We start from the raw sequence: 11,557 nt of genomic DNA on the forward strand, positions 1-11,557 counted from the left end.
AAAAAGAAAAGAAAAAGTTCCCCTTCATGTAAAAGCACCTTCCAACCTCAACATCTACATTAAAAACCTGTCCTCATCATACCAGCCCCATAGAAATGTAAGAGGATGCAGTCTGGTGAACACTTCCTTCAGAATAGAAGTTATCCTCTGTGAATTCAATGGAAATGACTTTGAGTGAAGGTATTCTTAAGATTAGCTAGAAGATCCTTATTACAGCTTACTTAGGTGAAAAGTCCATTGAATACGATAGGATTTACTCCTGTGTAAACATGCCTTGGATTGGGCTGAGTATGTGAGCCTGCCCTCCAGAACTCCCCCCCAGCAGGCACACAAATGGTCCCATATAGAAACAGATGACTGATGTTCAGCACTGGTAAAAAGGTGTCCCCAACCAGTCATGTCCGACTCTAGGGTGTGGTGCTCATCTCCATTTCTAAGCCGAAGAGCCAGTGCTGTCTGAAGATGCTTCCGTGGTGATGTGGCCGGCATGACTGAACACCAAGGAGCACGGAACGCTGTTACCTTTCCCACCGAGGTGGTACCTATTTATCTACTTGCAATTTCTTGCTTTCGAACTGCTAGGTTGGCAGGAGCTGGGACTAAAGATGGGAGCTCACTCCATCACACGGCACTCGGGACTCGAACTGCTGTCCTGCCGACCTTCCGGTCTGCAGTTCAGCGTCTTAACCACTGAGCCACTGCGTCCCCTTTGTAGTGCAGCACTGGAGCACTACACAATCCCATACATAGACAACCTGGAGGAGGGGGGCACACATGAGAAGACCCAGGATGCTGCTGCCGTTCACTCGCCCCACAAGCTCAACCAGTTGCATTGAGGGAGGGACAGGCAAGCAAGTACAAAGCTACGATGAGGGAAGCAGCAGAAACCAGTGGGCATGGACCACAACTCTGTGCTCTCTCTCTCTCTCTCTCTCACACACACACACACACACACACACCCCTCACCTCACCTCTGGTCTGGAAAATAACTCACTTTCAATTAAGTGAACTCAACCAGGGGCCTAAGCCAGATGGGACAGGAAGGGAAGTCAAGTCAGTGATTTTCACAGGCACAGTCAGTGAGGGAAGGAGCCCGTCATATTGCCTATGTGCTTTACGAGGCCGGCACTGCCACACAGGCTACCAAACCGAGGGCCTACGAGGCCCTGGCGCTGCCTGGCTGGGCCTGCCAGAAAGCTGGCCTCACTATTCCTTCCAGGTCCACATTCTGCCATTCGCACTGCAGCCATCCTCGACTGAGCTCAATGGAATCCCACCCTGACACCCTGTTTAATTCACTGACCTCCCCTGGCTGGGCCTCACCTGTGCTGCAGGAAAATGGAGAGCGGAGATAGACCGCGGGGCAGGCGTGCACAGCACACGGTGGTGTTGCCTCCCTCAGAATGGAGCTTCTTCAGCACGGAAGAGCCTGGTCGTGCTGCTGCCTGCTGATACCTCTTTGCCTAATTTACTGACCTGACCCGTCCTGAGCCTTGCCTGTGTGGTGGAAACTGAACACAGAGATACACAGGGCCAGTGCAGCACAGCAGCCACTGTTGCTACTCTCAGATTAGCTCCTAGAAGCATACAATCTAAATTTCAATTTGATTTGTAATCTAAAGCTACATAGCTGTTTGAAACTTAATTTTTTATTATATAAACTATTATTATGTTCTCCTTTTTCTTCACACGTTTTAGATATAATGTGTTTTTAGGAAGTAAGGGTGTGGAGATGTGAATGGCCTAGACCCACGTCCTTCTCTTGAAAATATGCAGCCATTGTTTTGTACCTTTTATTTGAAAGCACACAGAAAGCTGATTTACATACCCTTAACTGAGTTCTGTTGGGGGGGGGGGCGGTCATTACTGCAACACCCTAAAAACTCCTCATGGTACATTTGTTCTTGGCAGCTCTCCAAACTTTACCCCAGTAGCAGCAGCCAGAGCCAGTTAGGACACCATCTTATCCCACTCCCAGAATTCTAGGGCAGGAAAGGAGAACAGGGCCACAGCGACACACCAGGTCCCTCAGCAAGTGTGTTTAGGATTGCTGCCTTTTGGTGCTTTACAGTGGGGGGGGGGAGAAATTTTATGGAAAAGTTTATTTCACATCTTGATGAACATGAAAAACAGGGAGGCAGATGGGTGGTGCAAATGAGAAGCAAGATGATGTCTTGTTCAGCTTTGTTGTTGTTCAGTCGTTCAGTTGTGTCCGACTCTTCATGACCCCATGGACCATAGCACCCCTGGCCTTCCTGTCCTGCGCTCTCTCCCGGAGTGTGCTCAACTTCATATTCATTGCATTGGTGATGCTATCTAGCCATCTCATCCTCTGCCGTCCCCTTCTCCTTCTTCCTTCAGTCTTTCCCAACATCAGGGTCTTTTTCAGTGAATTTTCTCTTCGCATTAGGTGGCCAAAATATTTCAGCTTCAGCTTCTGGATCTGTCCTTCCAATGAGCGCTCAGGGTTGATTTCCTTTAGGATGGACTGATTTGACCTCTTTGCAGTCCAGGGGACTCGTAAGAGTCTTCTCCAGCACCACAGTTCGAAAGCATTAATTCTTCGGCGCTCAGCCTTCCTTATAGTCCAGCTCTCACAGCCATACATTACTACTGGGAAAACCATAGCTTTGATTAGACGGACCTTTGTGGGCAAGGTGATGTCTCTGCTTCTTATTATTAATATTCATTGTAAGAGTTGATTTGTGCCAGATTTTAGGATTTCTCACACAATCCTATGCATGTTTACTCAGAAGTCAGTCCCACTATGTTCAACTGCCAATTGAGCTTTCTCCCAGGCAGGGGTGTTGCTAGGGTCTGAAAAGATCTGGGGCACTGGCCCATAACACAAATTTGTGCATACACACACACACGCCAGTCTAAACGCTTGTCTAATTTATATATATATATATATATATATATATATGTGTGTGTGTGTGTGTGTGTGTGTTTGTGTGTGTGCATGCAGTGTGCTTGCATGTGTGGCTAGATTACATATATACATACATACAAAGTATGCACTGACCCCCCCACCCCACTTCAACTCAGACCCTGATTCAGCATTTTGGAAAACATCCCACTTCTGCTCTAGCTAATTTGTAGTCGGACCACTTCAGCTCAGCACCAAACCTGAGTCAAGGCTTGGAAAAATGAGTCTGTATGCTTCCTGTTGACTACCATGGGAAATTAGAAAAAAAACTGTAACTTTTTTCTCTTGGTCAGAAGTGGATAATTTCAGGCATAGTAGCCCCCTAGAAGGGGATTACCCCTGCCCAATGTCAGAAAAAATAGGTGCAGGGTTTATATTTTCTTTTAAAGGGAACTGCCAATAACATTTTTTACTCCTTGGAAGAACTGGATAAAAGTTTCAGGATTCATTGCTCCATCAGAGGAGATCATGTCTGTCGAATTTCAGAATGCTAGCCCCAAGGGTTTTTGTGCAAGGGTGGCCTTGACATTTTGAGGTCTCCAAAAGTGGACATACTTACCTACCTATGTTCTTTTTGGTTCATTGTTCTGAAAATTACAGACAGACTACAGTTGTCCCTAAGTAAGAAACCAGCAAAGTTTCAGAAGGACAGGTATAGCAGTTCATGTGGAAAGGGAGTTCTCCAGTTTGGGGGAGGGAGTGATTTGCTTTCCCTTCCATTCACCCTCTCCCCGATAGTTTTGGGGTAAATTTGTAAGAAAATGCACAGGTCATTAGAGGTGTCCATCAGGCAAGAAACCTGCAAAGTTTCTGAAGGATATATATGCATTATAATTTAGAATTACTAGAATTTATTTACATTTCATCAATGTTAGCAGCAGGGGATCATGGGTGGGAACTATTGCACTCATGTCCTGCTTGTGGGTTTCCAATGGGTATCTGGTTGGCCATTGTGTGAACAGAATGCTGGACTAGATGCAGCATGGCTCTTCTTAAGTTCTTAAATAGATAGTGCCTCTGAGCATGTGCAGAATGTTTTTCTTTCACCACTGAGCACTTACATTCTCCTCCTATCAATTCTATTCCCCTCCATGCAACCATCCCTCATCATCCTACCATCCTCCAGCAACTCTTCATAAAAACAGATGTCTTGTTTTGTGCAACTCCTCTCTACCTCCTCCTTGTTATGCACAACCTCTCATTGTATCTTCCTCCCCATAACTTCATTTGTGCCAAGACTTCACCAGGATTCAGCCACTGAGTCTGTTTTCAAAACTAGGGCTCAGTTATGGAGAAACTTTGAGCATGCACTGTCTTTCCCTCCCCACTGAAGCTAAAGTTCATGCAAAGAAAACCCACAAATCACAAAACATGCATAGGACTGAGCTGAAAGGTAGTCAATTCATTAGACGGAATTTGGTAGGCACTGTATTAAGCCTGCAGTACCATGCTCACAACTCAGGACTTATTTCTGAGTAAACATGCAGAACATCAAGGTGTGAACCTCCCTGCAAAAGTAACTTGTGCTGGAATCCTATGCACACTTTCCTGAGGGTAGGCCTCATTAGACATAATGGGACTTCTCAATAGGCATATATAGGTTTATATAAATGAGCAGTATTTATCTCCCCTCTACTTAAAAAACAAACCCCAAACTCCTATTTTTTATTAAAGATTTCTGTTCAGAGGAACATAGGAAGCTGTCTTGTACTGCGTCAGACCCTGGGCCCATCTAGCACAGTATTGTTGACACTGACTGGCAGCAACGGCTCTCCAGGGTTTTCCGGCAGGATTCTCTCCTAGCCCTACCTGGAGATGCTGGGGATTGAATCCGGGACCTTCTGCGTGCCAAGCATCTGCTCTACCCCTGAGCTACAGCCCTTCCTATTGCTGGATAATGGCAACTGACAAAAAAGCAGCCGCAGATTTGTTTCTCTGCAACCATGTGAACATAGGGATGTACGAAAGTGACTTAACCTTTGCGGATTATGTTGATGGTGGAGGGGGAGGCGTTCCGTCCCTCCCCCCAGAATCCTGGCCGGGGGGAGGCGCTCCGTTCCTCCCCTCGGAATCCTCGAACGGCCGGCTGTGCTCTGCGGCAGCTCCACGGAACAGCCGGCCAGGCCCGGCCCGGCCAGGCCAGAGCCATCTGCAGCCAGATTTCTGGCTGCGGAAGGCTCTGGGTAACCCCCCCCCCAAAAAAAAACAACCATGTACGCAAATGGCGGTGGCTACAGCCACCGCCATTTGCGTTCCTTCTTTTTGACCGTCTCAATCTATGTAAATATTTACGTAGAATATGACGGCGAAAATCAAGGGGAACGCAATTAGCGTAGCGGGCGCTATTTGCGTCCCTTTTTCATTCACCATTTTAGCCTACATAAATCTTTACGTAGGCTAAAACGGCAAATCAAAAGGGGACGCAAATAGCGCCCACTATGCTATTTGTGTTCCCCTTGATTTTCGCCATCATAGTCTACGTAAATATTTACGTCGATTAAGACAGTAAAAAGAAGGAACGCAAATGGCGGCGGCTGTAGCCGCCGCCATTTGTGTACGCATTGTTTGTTTGTTTTAACCCACCCCGAACCATGATAGGCTACGTAAAGATTTATATAGCCTATCACGTCTTTTTTTTTTTTTCCCCACAAGCCTGGAAATGGCAGCGGCAGCCGGTCAGAAGACCGCCCACCACCGCTGCCAGAGCCGCCGCCGGAGCTGCCGCCAGAGCTGCTGCCACCCGGAAGATCCAGCCCAGGTAAGTCTCGTCCCGGGGGGGATCCACAGGGGTGGCGGGGGGGGGTGGCAGGCCGTTCCGCCACGGATTTCGGGGGGCCGAATGCACTGGCATTCGGCCTCACCGAGATCCATGGCGGAATTCTCTGACATCCCTACGTGAACCCACTTTTCTCAAAGGCTTGAGTGAGAAAGAGGAAAACCAACCCTCTTGTCTGTTTTTATAAAGTCAAATTCAGTTCAGAACTTTTCTTGCCCACTGAAGAGAATTCTCTTTAAGAATTCCCCATGATATGCTCTGGGTGGAATAAAGAAGAGAGAGAGAGAGAAAGAGAGAGAGAGAAAGAATGAACAGGATAGTGGAGTGGAGTGGAGTGGAGTGGAGAGAAGAAGGAAAAAGGAATAGTGGTTGGAAATGTGCATGGGGGTGGGTGGTAGAGAGAATTCCCTAAGCCAAGTGGCTCCTTTCAGAGAGGTAGTACTTCAGAAGAATTAAGGAGGCTCTGGAGGGTTTGCAAGGATTGAACGTACTTAAATGAACTTTATTAGGTGAGGTGGCTGAGGGCTTTTTCTAGCTTTTTTAAAACTGTAGAACCTATTTAAAAACCTCAGCAGTTCCTTGATCATGATGCCTCATAGTCCTAACCCTCCTTTTGGAATAATTTGAATCCTACAGGTATTTAGGAGAAATAAAGTGGAGTGAGAGAAAGAAGTCTGTGGAGGCTGATTGGATCCTTTGCTGAACTGAAGCTACTAAACTTCTGCAGAAGCCAGAGGTTCCAGTTTGGGGCAGTAAAATCGGATGCTGTGTGAAATACCAGTATTTCACATGGAGCATTCTTCCGTCTCCCTCTTCAAAATTTCATTGCATGCAAGCTCCCAACAGTGGGCATGCAAGAGCAGAAAAGTAGGGGGAGAGGGGTTTTTTGCACCTCAAAAAACACCTATATCAGAGATTAGGGATAGTGACCTCCTAATGGTCACCTTAAACACCTTCTGATTAGGATCTCTAATCCCCTGGATGACTTGACAGTTTTTACTTTTTGTTTTCGACTTTGAGAAAAGGAAACTTTATGCATGGATAGCGCAAAAGCCACTGGATCTAACTGTCTGAAATTTGGTAGGTTCAGTCAGCTCCATAGGGCCTGCTAGGTTCCCAAATTCTATGAAATTATATGGAAGCACAAAAAAGTTATAGTTCTTTACTTTGACACATTTTCTTGAAAATAGCAAACTTTACCGGTGACTAGCACAAAAACCACTGGACATAACTGCCTGAAATTGAGCAGGTTCCATCAGCTCCCACAGGGGTTGCCAGTTTTCCAAATTTCATACACTTACGTGGAAGAACAAAGAAATTATAGCTCTTTGCTTTGACACATTTTCTTGGAAAAAGCAGATTTTACCTGTGGCTAGCACAAAAGCCACTAGGCCTAACTGTCTGAAATTTGGCAGGCTCAGCCATCTCTATGGGAGCTGGCAGGCCCCCACATTCCATGCATGTATGTGGAAGCACAAAAAAATATAGCTCTTTGCTTTGACAGATTTTCTTGAAAATAGCAAATTTTACCTCTGACTAGCACAAAAGCCACTGGACCTAACTGCCTGAAATTCGGCAGATGCAATTAGCTCCATGAGGGCTAACAAGCCTCAAAACTTTATGCATTTATCATACAATTTCAAAAAGTTATGTCCATTTGGTTTTCCAATGCAAGTCAATGGGAAAATGTTTTAAAAAAATGGCAATAAAGACAGGTCAAAAGATCTGGGGCATAGCTCAAAAGATCCAGGGCCTGTGCCCAGGTGAGCCTTCTTCTAATAATGCCCCTGCTCCCAGGTAAGTGTGCAGCCTTAGCTGCCTTCCCAAGATCTCTGTAAATTTAATTTGATATAAACACCCATTGGATTGCACTGTTAATTCTTGAACATTAATTTCTACAGTAAGCAGGACTGCCAAATGCAACCTGTTCCATCAGCTACCATTTTTGGTACAAGGTTGGCATGTACCTGGGCAAACAAACCCTTATGGAGGGGAGGGAAACAGATAAAAAAAATCAGTTGTGTGGAGGGGAGAAAGGTGTGTGTGTGTGTCTTCCAATCCAGCTGGGTGTGTGGATGTTTTTGTTGGGGGAGGAGGGAGATATAATGAAGGGGCTTAGAGAAGACTAATGGGTAATGTTGGGGCACTAAAGGAGTGTGGAAGGGGGCTGTTTAAATGAGAAGGGATCTGTCCATGAGGGCTGAGTTCAGAGGGTGAATCTTCCATTGAGTATCATATTTTGAAAACCTAAAATGCTTGTGTTTCAGTGAGTGACTGAATGAGTGGGTGAAAAAGATTCTAACACCCTTGCATTTTTTCTCAGACGTCCAGTTGTAATACCACTGCCTTACTCCAAGCTGCACTGTTTTTGGATCCCAACTGAAGGTTGCATATCTTACAAGGTTGTACAAACTTAGAAGGGGGCGTGGCTGTGAGGGGGCGTGGCTGTGACTGTCACGAAGGGAGCCTGCACTTCTGAATTTGCCACTATGCTACTGATTTTGGTGATTCGGAGCATGTCTCCTACTCCATCTTCCAATGCTGCCAGATAAGCTTGTCAGTCCCCTCCACCAACACAGGAGAGCATCCAAGAGAAGGCACTTTGCCAAGGGAACACTCAAAACAGGAACTGTTTGCCAGGAAGGAATAGAAAAAAAACCCAGAAGCATAAAAGTCATCTGAAAATGTGGAAAGGTGGGAAGGCAGGAAGTTTCATGCATCAAATTGCAAAACAGCGAGGCAGCACCTCAGGCATGGCCTACAAGTAAGAAAGAGCTCAGCCCTGGCTAAAGTCAGAAGGTCTCAGCTCAGAAGTGCAGCAGCACATGTCTTTGCTGCAGCTGCTACATCTTGATTTGTGAAGCGACACCTACTGTCCCATCACAGGGATGCTAAAATCCTGCTGTCTCTCACTTCCACTGAGGAGGAGAAAGAAAGAGGTCTCTTGAAAATGGAAATGAAAACTGCGATTTTCTCTCTTTACAACCCAAGCAAGGGCTTGTGCCCCATGAAGGTGAGGAGAACGAGTAATGGGAGGAGGAGGAGGAGGAAGCGGAGGAGGAGGAGAAATTATCCAAGTATTCTGTCAGAATTTATTCTGTATATCAAACTAGGGGTGGTGTGGGGACCCAGCTGAGTCTGGGAGTCTGACAGAGTCCCCATTATTCATGCCTTTGGGACACGTCTGCTGAGCTGTTGCCCCTGCTCACATCACCCCATGCTTGCCAATCCGCCCTAGCCTACCCTGAGCAACCACAAGTGTCCTTCATTCCCATGGTCACAATTTTGTAAAAAAATATGCGACTCAGAAACTTCCGTAAATTTAATATTGTCCATAGAGCAGTTGTAAAGGCCCCATCTACACAATACTGCAGGCAGTTGCCCAGACCACCACGATGGGGGCAGGGGCATCCAGCCATACTGATATTTAACATATATATTTAGAAGACTTAAGGAAATGTTGCTCTGCAAAGCTGACAAGTAATGAAATAAATAGTAGGGATGGCGGAGAATTCCGCCACGGATTTCAGTGAGGCCGAAGGAACTGGCATTCACCCCCCTGAAAACAATGGTGGAACGGCCTCCCAACCCCCACCCCCCTGCAGAATCCCCCCCGGGATGAAGCTTACCTGGGGTGGATGTTCCGGCAGTTCCTGGCGGCTCTGGCGGCGGCTCTGGCGGCAGCGGCGGCAGCTGGTCCCTCAGCCGGCTGCTGCGGACTCAAATGGCAGCCACCATAGTGGCCACCATTTGCGTTCGGCCAGGCTGCCGTGATAGGCTACGTAAGTATTTATGTAGCCTATCACGGCAAGCTAAAAAAAAAAAAAAAACCAGAGTACGCAAATCGCGGTGGCTACAGCAGCCGCCATTTGCGTTCGCTTTTTTTCGCTGTTTTATCCTACGTAAATATTTACGTAAGCTATTACGGTGAAAAAAAGGGGAATGCAAATAGCACCCACTACGCTATTTGCGTTCCCCTTTTTTTCTCCGTAATAGCTTATGTAAATATTTACATAGGCTAAAACAGCGAAAAAAAGCGAACGCAAATGGCGGCCACCCTAACCGCCGCCATTTGCGTACACTGTTGTTGTTGTTTTTTCCCGGAAGACTGCCTAGCGGCCGGATGTCCAGCTGCAGTTGGCCCCGGCTGGCAGCTCTGCAGAATCTCTGCGGAGGGAGCTGGCCAGATTAGGATTTCGGGGGGAGGTGCGGAGTGCCTCCCCCCCACCGCAAATCACCCTGTCGAAAAGGTAAGTGACTTTCGTACATCCCTAATAAATAGATGACTTCCAAAAAGCTAGGGATATACAAATTCATTACCTGGTTCTGGTTGGGGCATCTGCTGGGGGGGGAAGGTGATCCGTCCCTCCCCCCCAGAATCCTCCCTGGCTGCAGCTGGACTTCCGACCGCTGCTGCCGCACTCCGGACTCAAATAGCGGCCACTACACCGGCTGCCATTTGCGTCCCTGCCCGTGGCCATGATTGGCTATGTAAGCATTTACGTAGCCAATCACGGCCACGGGCTGGGACGCAAATGGCGGCCACTATGACGGCCGCCATTTCGTTCCACAGGCCAGCTGCGGAAGGAGGACGACCCGACCTGGAGCATCCGCCGCCAGGTAGGGTCCGTCTCGGGGGGATTTCGGGGGGTGACGGGGCGGGGTAGTCTCTTCCGCCACAGTCTCCAGGGTGCTGGAGACCAACACCCCTACAAAAAGCATAGCTGAGAATTTGTGGAAAAACAAACAAACAAAAATGTTAAAGAAATTCCTGTTCTGTGAGAAACGTAAATCACCAGTTGATAAGAAATCAGATGATAGGCAAAATGCACAAACTAGAGGTGATTCCAGCTGAGCTCAAAGAACCCAACGTCAGTTCTCACAGGATGTTATATCTGTCCTCAAAGGACAATGGCAGCAGCCCTAGATGACTTCTCTACAATACTTTGCCCCCAGCTCAGAAATGCCATGTGGGTAAGATATTTTGCTTTAAAGGGAATGCTCCTTAATAATTCTTAAGGAGCTTAAACTCTGTTTTGTTTGCAACTACAATGTATTTTTGTATTTGTTCCATGCCCTTATATCACAAGATGTAACTCATGTAGAAACGGCTTGAGATTTTGACGTAAGAAATGGAAATGTATGCCTGCTCTCAGAGGCCTGAATTTCTAAAATCTGTGCCTGAATACCAGGACTACAATATTTTATTTATTTATTTATTATTATTACATTTATTAATCGCCCATCTGGCTGGTCACCCAGCCATTCTGGGCGATGTACAGCATACAATAAAACAGTTTAAAACAATAAAATTCTGCAATAAAAACATTTTCTAAAATACCCTAACCCACCCCAAATGCCTGCCTGAACAACCACGTTTTTAATGCATGATGGAAGCTCATTAAAGAGGGGGCATGATGGAGTTCCCTAGGGAGGGAGTTCCACAGAGTGGGGGCCACCACAGAAAAGGCCCTCTCCCTCGTCCCCACCAGTCTAGCTGTCCAATAAAGCTATGGTTCAAAGATCACACCTTTGGACCTGGAATATGCATAGGATGATTATCTGCTGATCTGTAATCACTAGATACCCAACTCCTATAGCATGATATCGCCGGACAAGAACAAATCTGTCACACTCTACACTTTCTAAATCAGCCTTCCCCACATTGGTGAAGTGCCAGACATGCTGGACAAATCTGAGCAATGCCCAACCAGCCATCTCTTACAATAGCTAGATTATTTTTGCAGTATATTTGGAAGGAAGACACAGTTGGTAGAATAGTACAGAAAAGACATTCACACCCAAGGGAAGAACATTGGTTTGCATTGTCACCATGCTGTACAAAATAAGTA

The sequence above is a fragment of the Heloderma suspectum genome, chromosome 2 (assembly GCF_057233095.1).
Source record: "Heloderma suspectum isolate Gila_16-S chromosome 2, 16-S_ref, whole genome shotgun sequence".
Taxonomy (NCBI): Eukaryota; Metazoa; Chordata; class Lepidosauria; order Squamata; family Helodermatidae; genus Heloderma; species Heloderma suspectum.